The sequence below is a fragment of the Oryctolagus cuniculus genome, chromosome 4, assembly GCF_964237555.1.
Source record: "Oryctolagus cuniculus chromosome 4, mOryCun1.1, whole genome shotgun sequence".
Lineage (NCBI taxonomy): Eukaryota > Metazoa > Chordata > Mammalia > Lagomorpha > Leporidae > Oryctolagus > Oryctolagus cuniculus.
In genome coordinates this window covers 46,862-57,071 of record NC_091435.1, presented here as the reverse complement: position 1 = coordinate 57,071, position 10,210 = coordinate 46,862, and the positions used below count along the sequence as shown (strand labels likewise).

Genomic DNA, 10,210 nt, shown 5'->3' with positions numbered 1-10,210 from the left:
GGGACCAGGATGTGAAGAGACTCTGGGATGGCTCCTCAGCAGAGTAGACTCTTGTTCTTGATGAGTCACTGACCTCAGAATTTAGTGGATTCTTAAGAGCTCTCTGCAGTGACCCACCCCAGACACTCAGTGAACTCTGAGCCTCTGATTCCAGACACAGCAGTTGCCCAGAGACCCAGCTACACTCCATGCCCCCTCATGCAGTCACAGGATTCCCACAGGATTTTGTAGCCCCCACAGATTAATGTCATAAATTTAGTCAGCTTATTTCCCCTTTAAAGATATTTTTTGTTTCTAATCCCAAAGAACACATGACTTTGCTAAGTAGGTGCCCAGTCCTTATCAACCCTCCCAGTCAGACTGAAGGTCAGTGGGAAATGTGAATTTTTCCCTCTAGTAAAATCCCCTGGTCACAGGTGTGAGAGCTACCACATTCTCTACTGGTGACAAGATGGTGTCTTCTCCCCTCTGGTTGCGGGGTGCCCTCGTGGGGGAATGTGGAGAAAGAAACGTGCTTTTCCTTCACTGGATTAGATGGGTACCCTGCCCCCCGCTTGGGCTCCAGGCTGAACTCAACATCAGGGTGTTGCAAGGTTCTCCTCAGGCAGGATCACCAAAGTCACGGACGGCCACAGTCTGCTCTCATCCACTCTCAGAACCTGCTGTCTCCTCTGGCCCCTGGCTGCAGGACTCGTGTGTGGTTTCCCTGCTCACTGCTGTGCATCTGCTTTTCACACTGCTTCATGGCATTCCTCTGCCTTCTGCAGGGTTTTCACGGCGAACTTCTCTTCAGCTTCCTCGTGGGAGTGCACTTCTCTGCTTTTCTCCTTATCTTCCCCTGGTCAGAATCAGCAAGTCTTTTCCCTATTCAGCCACCTAGGAATCCCATGTTTGGATTTCTTTAGTTCATGAATTTGCTTCTTCTTGTTTTTGAGTAATCTTATGCTTGTGTTTTTGAATCCCTTTTCAGGCATTTCATTAGTCTCTTCATCTTCACATTCTTTATATTGTGTTTTCATTTTCATTTATTGCATGAGAGTTTTTCATTTTCTTTTAAATTTCTTCACTGACTCATTGATCATTCAGTAGCATGTAGTTTAATTTCTAAGTATTTGGGGGTGTTCTCTGTTCTTGATTGTTGATTTCTAGTTTTATTCCTTTATGGCCTGAGAAGATACATGGTATTATTTCAATCTTTTTATATTTACTGAGACTTTATTTGTAACCTAATATATGGTCTATCCTATAAAATGTTCCATGTGATAATGAAAAAGAATGTGTTGGGTGAAATGTCCTATAAGTGTTAGTTCCATTTTCTCAATAGTATGTTTCAATTCCAATCAATCTTTATCGATTTTCTATCAGGATGATCTGCCCATTGATGAGAATGGGGTGTTGAAGTCACCCACTTTTATTGTATTGGGATCTCTCTCTCTTTTGGTCTAATAGTATTTGCTGGGAGGTCTTGTGTTGGGTACATATATATTTATGATTGTTATGTCTTCTTGCTGAATCAAACCTATTATCAAAATATGGCTTTATCTCTTTTTATAGTTTTTAATTTAAAGTCTGTTTTATCTGATTTTAGGATATTTATTCCTGCTCATTTTTATTCCCATTTGCCTGTTGTATCTTTTTCCAGCCCTTCACTTTCTTTTTTTGAAAAAATGAGTTTCTTGTAGGCAATATGTAGTTGGGTCTTGGTTTTATCCATTTGGTCAGCCTAAGTCTTTTGGCTGGAGAAATTAATCCATTTACATTCAATGTTAGTATTGATAGAGAACAACTAACACCTGCCATTCTGTTCATTGGATACTGATTCTTCCTGTTGGTTAGTGAATTTTTGTGGTGTCAGATGTTTTCATGATGTTTACGCCTATTGTAGGACCCCCTTCAGAATATCTTGTGAAGCTGGTCTGGTGGTGGTGAATTCTCTGTTTTTGCTTATCTGAAAGAAAACCTTATTTCTTCTTTACCTTTAAAGGATGGCATTGCTGGATATAATATTCTTGGTTGGAAGTTTTTTTTTTTTAAGACCTTGAATGTATCATCCTATTATCTTCTGGCTTATGGTGTTTCCACTGAGAAGTCTGATAATGTAATTGGTTTTCCTTTATATGTAACTTGATGCTTTTATCTTACTGTTTTTAGGATTCTCTCTTTGTTCTTATTTTTGGCAATTTGACTATAATATGCCTTGTAGAAGATCTTTTTTGTTGTGTCTGCTTGGAGTCCTTTGAGCTTCTTGTATTGGATGTCCATGTCTCTCAAGACTTGGAAAATTTTCAGCTATTATTTCATTTAGCAGGTTCTCAATGAGTTTTTCTTTTCTTCTCCTTTAGGATTACCTATAATATGAATGTTGGGTCATTTAATGATATCCCATATTTCATGTAGACCTTCTTCATTCTTTTAAATTCTTTTTTTAACTTTTATTTAATGAATATAAATTTCCAAAGTATAGAATATTGATTACAATGACTTCCCCCCATAACGTCCCTCCAACCCACAACCCTCCCCTTATCCACTCCCTCTCCCCTTCCATTCATGTCAAGATTCATTTTCGATTCTTTTTATATACAGAAGATCAGTTTAGCATACATTAAGTAAAGATTTCAACAGTTTGCTCCCACACAGAAACATAAAGTGAAAAATACTGTTTGAGTACTAGTTATAGCATTAAATCTCAATGTACAGCACACTAAGGACAAAGATCCTACATGAGGAGTAAGTGCACAGTGACTCCTGTTGTTGACTTAACAAATTGACACTCTTGTGTATGGCATCAGTAATCACCCTAGGCTCTTGTCAGGAGTTGCCAAGGCTATGGAAGCCCCTGGGTTCACTGACTCTGATCATTTTTAGACAAGGCCATGGTCAAAGTGGAAGTTCTCTCCTCCCTTCAGAGAAAGGTACCTCCTTCTTTGATGACCCATTCTTTCCACTGGGATCTCACTCGTGAAGATCTTTCATTTAGGTTTTTTTTTTTTCCCCCCAGAGTGTCTTGGCTTTCCATGCCTGAAATACTCTCATGGGCATTTCAGCCGGATCCACATGCCTTAAGGGCTGATTATGAGGCCAGAGTGCTGTTAGGACATTTGCCATTCTGTGGGTCTGTTGTGTATCTCACTTCCCATGTTGGACCATTCTCTCCCTTTTTTATTCTATCAGCTAGTATTTGCAGACACTATTCTTGTTTATGTGATCCCTTTGGTTCTTAGTCCTATCATTACGATCAATTGTGAACAGAAATTGATCACTGGGACTAGTGAGATGGCATTGGTACATGCCACCTCGATGGGATTGAATTCGAATCTCCTGGTATGTTTCTAACTCTACTGTTTGAGGTAAGTCAGCTTGAGCATGTCCCGAATTGCACATCTCTTCCCTCTCTTATTCCCACTCTTATATTTAACAGCAATCACTTTTCAGTTAAATTTCAGCACTTAAGAAGAATTGTGTATTGATTACAGCATTCAACCAAAAGTATTAAGTAGAACAAACAAAAAAAAAATACTAAGAGGGATAACATATTAAGCTGCTCATCAACAGTCAGGGTGAGGGCTGATCAAGTCACCGTTTCTCATAGTGTTCATTTCACTTTAACAGGTTTCCTTTTTGGTGCTCAGTTAGTTGTCACCTATCAAGGAGAACAAGTCGTATTTGTCCCTTTGGGATTGGCTTATTTCACTCAGCATAATGTTTTCCAAATTCCTAACAGGGATCACTTTTCAGTTAAAATTTAAACACCTAAGAATAATTGTGTGTTAATTACAGAGTTCAACCAATGGTACTAGAACAAAAAAAAATACTAAAATGGATAAAGTATTACATTGTACATCAACCGTCAGGACAAGAGCTGATCAAGTCACTGTTTCTCATAGTGTCCATTTCACTTCAACAAGTTTCCCCTTTGGTGCTCAGTTAGTTGTCGCCAATCAGGGAGAACATATGATATTTGTCCCTTTGGGACTGGCTTAATTCACTCAGCATGATGTTTTCCAAATTCCTCCATCTTGTTGCAAATGACTGGGTTTCGTTGTTTTTGACTGCTGTATAGTATTCTATAGAGTACATGTCCCATAATTTCTTTATCCACTCTACCGTTGATGGGCATTTGGGTTGGTTCCAGGTCTTAGCTATTGTGAATTGAGCTGAAATAAACATTAATGTGCAGACTGCTTTTTTGTTTGCCAATTTAATTTCCTTTGGGTAAATTCCAAGGAGTGGGATGGCTGGGTTGAATGGTAGGGTTATCTTCAGGTTTCTGAGGAATCTCCAGACTGACTTCCATAGTGGCTTGACCAGTTTGCATTCCCACCAACAGTGGGTTAGTGTCCCTTTTTCCCCACATCCTTGCCAGCATCTATTGTTGGTAGATTTCTGAATGTGAGCCATTCTAACTGGGGTGAGGTGGAACCTGATTGTGGTTTTGATTTGCATTTCCCTGATTGCTAGTGATCTTGAACATTTTTTCATGTGTCTATTGGCCATTTGGATTTCCTCTTTTGAAAAATGTCTATTGAGGTCCTTGGCCCATCTCTTAAGTGGGTTGTTTGTTTTGGTGTTGTGGAGTTTCTTGATTTCTTTGTAGATTCTGGTTATCAACCCTTTATCAGTTGCATAGTTTGCAAATATATTTTCCCATTCTGTCGGTTGTCTCTTCACTTTCCTGACTGTTTCTTTTGCAGTACAGAAACTTCTCAATTTGATGCAATCCCAAATGTTAATTTTGGCTTTGACTGCCTGTGCTTCTTGGGTGTTTTCCAAGAAGTCATTGCCGGTACCTATATCTTGCAGGGTTTTTCCAATGCTCTCTAATAATTTGATGGTGTCAGGTCGTAGATTTAAGTCTTTAATCCATGTTGAGTGGATTTTTGTGTAAGGTGAAAGGTAGGGGTCTTGCTTCATGATCCTGCACGTGGAAATCCAATTTTCCCAGCACCATTTATTGAATAGACTGTCCTTACTCCAGGGATTGGTTTTGGACCCTTGATCAAATATGAGTTGGGGCCGGCGCCGCGGCTCACTGGGCTAATCCTCCGCCTAGCGGCGCCGGCACACCGGGTTCTAGTCCCGGTTGGGGCGCCGGATTCTGTCCCGGTTGCCCCTCTTCCAGGCCAGCTCTCTGCTGTGGCCTGGGAGTGCAGTGGAGGATGGCCCAGGTGCTTGGGCCCTGCACCCCATGGGAGACCAGGAAAAGCACCTGGCTCCTGGCTCCTGCCATCGGATCAGCGCGGTGCGCCGGCCGCAGCGCGCCGGCCGCGGCGGCCATTGGAGGGTGAACCAACGGCAAAGGAAGACCTTTCTCTCTGTCTCTCTCTCTCACTGTCCACTCTGCCTGTCAAAAAAAAAAAAATATGAGTTGGCTGTAGATGTTTGGATTGATTTCTGGTGTTTCTATTCTGTTCCATTGGTCTATCCATCTGTTTCTGTACCAGTACCATGCTGTTTTGATTACAACTTCCCTGTAGTATGTCCTGAAATCTGGTATTGTGATGCCTCCAGCTTCGTTTTTGTTGTACAAGATTGCTTTAGCTATTCGAGGTCTCCCGTGTCTCCATATAAATTTCAGCATCATTTTTTCTAGATCTGAGAAGAAGGTCTTTGGTATCTTGATTGGTATTGCATTGAATCTATAAATTGCTTTTGGGAGAATGGACATTTTGATGATATTGATTCTTCTAATCCATGAGCATGGAAGATTTTTCCATTTCTTGGTATCCTCTTCTATTTCTTTCTTTAAGGTTTTGTAATTTTCATCATAGAGATCTTTAACGTCCTTGGTTAAGTTTATTCCAAGGTATTTGATTGTTTTTGTAGCTATTGTGAATGGGATTGATCTTAGAAGTTCTTCCTCAGCCATGGCATTGTCTGTGTATACAAAGGCTGTTGATTTTTGTGCATTGATTTTATACCCTGCTACTTTGCCAAAATCTTCTATGAGTTCCAATAGTCTCTTAGTAGAGTTCTTTGGGTCCCCTAAATAATCATATCATCTGCAAAGAGGGATAGTTTGAGTTCTTCCTTCCCAATTTGTATCCTTTTAATTTCTTTTTCTTGCCTAATAGCTCTGGCTAGAACCTCCAGAACTATATTGAATAGCAGTGGTGAGAGTGGGCATCCCTGTCTGGTACCAGATCTCAGTGGAAATGCTTCCAACTTTTCCCCATTCAATAGGATGTTGGCTGTGGGTTTTTCATAGATTGCTTTGATTGTATTGAGGAATGTTCCTTCCAAACCCAGTTTGCTTAGAGTTTTCATCATGAACGGGTGTTGTATTTTATCAAATGCTTTCTCGGCATCTATTGAGATAATCATATGGTTTTTCTTCTGCAGTCTGTTAATGTGGTGTATCACATTGATTGTCTTGCGCACATTAAACCATCCCTGCATACCAGGGATAAATCCCACTTGGTCTGGGTGGATGATCTTTCTGATGTGTTGTTGCATTCTATTGGCCAGAATTTTATTGAGGATTTTTGCATCTATGTTCATCAGGGATATTGGTCTGTAATTCTCTTTCAGTGCTGCATCTTTTTCCGGCTTAGGAAATAAGGTGATGCTGGCTTCATAGAAAGAATTTGGGAGGATTCCCTCTTCTTCGATTGTTCTGAATAGTTTGAGAAGAATTGGAGTTAGTTCTTCTTTAAATGTCTGGTAGAATTCAGCAGTGAATCCATCTGGTCCTGGGCTTTTCTTTGTTGGGAGGGCCTTTATTACTGTTTCAATTTCTGTCTCAGTTATGGGTCTGTTTAGGTTTTCTATGTCTTCCTGGTTCAGTTTAGGTAGGTTGCATGTGTCCAGGAATCTATCAATTTCTGATAGGTTTCCCTGTTTGCTGGCATACAAGTCCTTGTAGTAATTTCTGATGATTCTTTTTATTTCTGTGGTGTCTGTTGTTACATTTCCTTTTCCATCTCTGATTTTATTGATTTGGGTCTTTTCTTTTTTTAGTTAGTTGGGCCAATGGGGTGTCATTTTGTTTATTTTTTCGAAAAACCAGCTCTTCGCTTGGCTGATTTTTTGTAATGTTTTTTTTGGATTCAATCCTGTTGATTTCTTCTCTGATTTTAATTATTTCTCTTCTCCTACTAGATTTGGGTCTGGTTTGCTGCAGTTTTTCTAGATCCTTGAGATGCCTTGAAAGCTCATCTATTTGGTGCCTTTCCAATTTCTTGATGTAGGCACCTATTGATATAAACTTTCCTCTTAACACTGCTTTTGCTGCGTCCCATAAGTTTTGGTATGTTGTGCTGTTATCCTCATTTACTTCCAGAAAATTTTTGATTTCTCTTTTAATTTCTTCTATGACCCATTGTTCATTCAGGAGCATGTTGTTCAATCTCCATGTGTTTGCATATGCTCTAGGGATTCCTGAGTTACTAATTTCCAACTTCATTCCTTTATGGTCTGAGAAGCTGCATGGTATGATTCTAATTCTTTTGAATTTGCTGAGACTTGCTTTATGGCCTAGTATGTGGTCAATCCTAGAGAAGGTTCCATGTACTGCTGAGAAGAATGTAAAATCTTTAGCTGTAGGATTGAAAGTTCTGTATATATCTGTTAGATCCATTTGGGCTGTAGTGTCATTTAAATCTACTGTATCCTTGTTGATCTTCTGTCCTCTTGATCTGTCTATTTCTGAGAGTGGAGTATTGAAGTCCCCCAGTACTATTGTACTGGGGTCTAAGTCTCCCTTTAAGTCCATTAACAAATCTTTTAGATAAACCGGTGCCCTGTAGTTAGGTGCATATACATTGATAATTGTTATATCTTCTTGTTGTATTGATCCCTTAATCATTATATAGTGTCCCTCTTTGTCTCTCTTAACAGTTTTTGTGGTAAAGTTTATGTTGTCCGATATTAAGATGGCTACGCCCGCTCTTTTTTTCATTTCTGTTGGCATGGTATATCTTTTTCCAGCCTTTCACTTTCAGTCTGTATGGATCTTTGTTGGAAAGATGTGTTTCTTGTAAGCAGCAAATAGATGGGTTTTGTTCCTTAACCCAATCAGCCAATCTGTGTCTTTTAACTGGACAGTTCAGGCCATTAACGTTCAATGTGACTAATGATAAGTGGTAACTTTGCCCTGCCATTTGCCAAAGATAAGTTCTAATATATGCTTTGAATTCCCTGTGATCTTTTGCTGTGAGGTTTCCTTCCTTTACCTTCTTTCATATTGATGACCGTGTTTCTGTGTTTCTGTGTGTAACACATCTTTAAGCATCTTTTGCAGGGCTGGATGAGTGGCGACAAATTCTTTCAATTTCTGTTTGCTATGAAAAGTCTTTATTTCACCTTCATTCACAAATGATAGCTTTGAAGGATACAATATTCTGGGCTGGCAGTTTTTCTCTCTTAGTACCTGGGCTATATCTCGCCATTCCCTCCTAGCTTGTAGGGTTTCTGATGAGAAGTCAGCTGTGAGTCTGATTGGAGATCATCTGAGAGTAATCTGACGTTTCTCTCTTGCACAGTTTAGGATCTTTTCTTTATGTTTCACTGTGGAGAGTTTAATTACAACGTGTCATGGTGAGGATCTCTTTTGGTCATGTTTATTAGGGGTTCTGTGAGCTTCCTGTACTAGGATTTCTCTGTCCTTCTCCAAACCTGGGAAATTTTCTGCTAATATCTCACTAAAAAGGCCTTCTAATCCTTTCTCCCTCTCCATGCCTTCAGGAACTCCTAGAACCCGAATGTTGGTTTTTTAAATAGTATCCTGCAGATTCCTGACAATATGTTTTAGATTTCTAATTTCCTCTTCTTTTCTTTGGTCTGACTGTATCCTTTCCTGTTCTCTGTCTTCTAAGTCTGATATTCTCTCTTCTGCTTCACCCATTCTGTACGTAAGGCTCTCTATTGTGTTTTTCATTTGATCTATTGAATTCTTCACTTCATTATGATTTCTCGTCACTATCACAGTTTCCTGTTGTACTAGTTGTTTCGTTTCATTTTGATTCCTCCTTAATATTTTATTTTCACGAGAGACATTTTCTATCTTGTCCATTAAGGATTTCTGTAGTTCAAGAATTTGTTTTTGAGAACTTCTTAATGTTCTTATCAATTTTTTGAGATCTGCTTCTTGCATTTCTTCTAACTCATCATCTTCATAATCTTGAATTGGGGTATCTTTTTCATTTGGGGGCGTCATGGTGATTTCCTTGTTTTTATTACCTCGGCATATTGGAGATATTTGGTTTCTTCACTGTGGTGCTTTTTCTTGTTATACTATGACTCTAGATTAAGTGGACTGTCTGTTTTTGATGGAGCCTTAGAGGCTTGAGATGGGTGTGGCCTGAGAGCTCTGTTTCGTGTGCCAAAGGTGACACTCCCAGGTTAGGCGTGGTAGATCTCTCTCTCTCTCTCTCTCTTTCTTTTTTTGATTCAAAAGGGAAGTAATTCCACACAGCTGAACAAAGTTGGAGGTAGTTAGCAGGCAAATAATATACCCACAGGAGCCAGAGATCGGAAGCTCTTTCCCAAGGACCACACAGGGAATCTGTTCTGCCCTCAGGGTGGGCTCAGATTCTCCTTCAGTCTCCCACTGGGTTGCCAAAGTTACGGAATTGTAGCATCTCTGGAGAGTACTCACGTGAATTCTGTGAGTTCTCTCCCCCACCGTCTCTTTTTTCACAGTCTCAGTTCAGTAGCACCACAAATTTACTAGGTCCTAATCTCCTGTTAATTCGCCCTGCCCAGAGTCAGGTTTTTCTGCTAGGCTCAGGGCCGGTGCAGATCTGAGGTCGCTCTGCTTATGACGTATGTCCAAGATGGCGCCTGCTCTTTGTCTTGCTCGCCCTTGAGAGGTGAGCGGAGAGAGAGAAACCCGTGTCCGTACCAGTCACCTTTTTTTTCTCTCTCTCTCTCTTCCAGTTAGCCTGGTGAACTCCCCCCCCCCCCGGGGGTCGTTCCCTCTAGTCTCCTCTCTCCGCTTGCCTGCCGGTGTCTCGGGCTATTGAGGTTCGGCTCATCTCGCGTTCCAGCGCTGGTGTGTTGAGTCTGCCGCTGGTGTCCCGAACTGTGGGCTCCCATGCTCTCCACGCAGGTCCACTGTGAATCACGCATTCCAGAAGAGTTTCTTCTGCTTTTTCCTCCCCTACTCTTCCTTGAATCTGCAGTATCTCCACTTTTATTAAACTGTCTCTCCCCGGACTATCAGTGTGCTCCCTTCCTATTCCGCCATCTTGCCTCGGACCTCTCTTTTAAA

At 40.6% G+C, this 10,210-nt stretch overlaps 1 long non-coding RNA gene across 3 annotated transcripts in view; it reads right to left on the bottom strand.

Annotated features, from left to right (window-relative positions):
- Window positions 1-1,018: 1,018 nt before the first annotated feature.
- LOC138849216 (uncharacterized) overlaps window positions 1,019-10,210 on the bottom strand; it is a 27,838-nt gene continuing 18,646 nt past the window's right edge. For all 3 annotated transcript variants that reach the window (XR_011387652.1, XR_011387651.1, XR_011387653.1), the window contains one exon: window positions 1,019-2,348. This is a non-coding gene — a long non-coding RNA (uncharacterized lncRNA). The remainder of the gene's footprint in view (window positions 2,349-10,210) is intronic.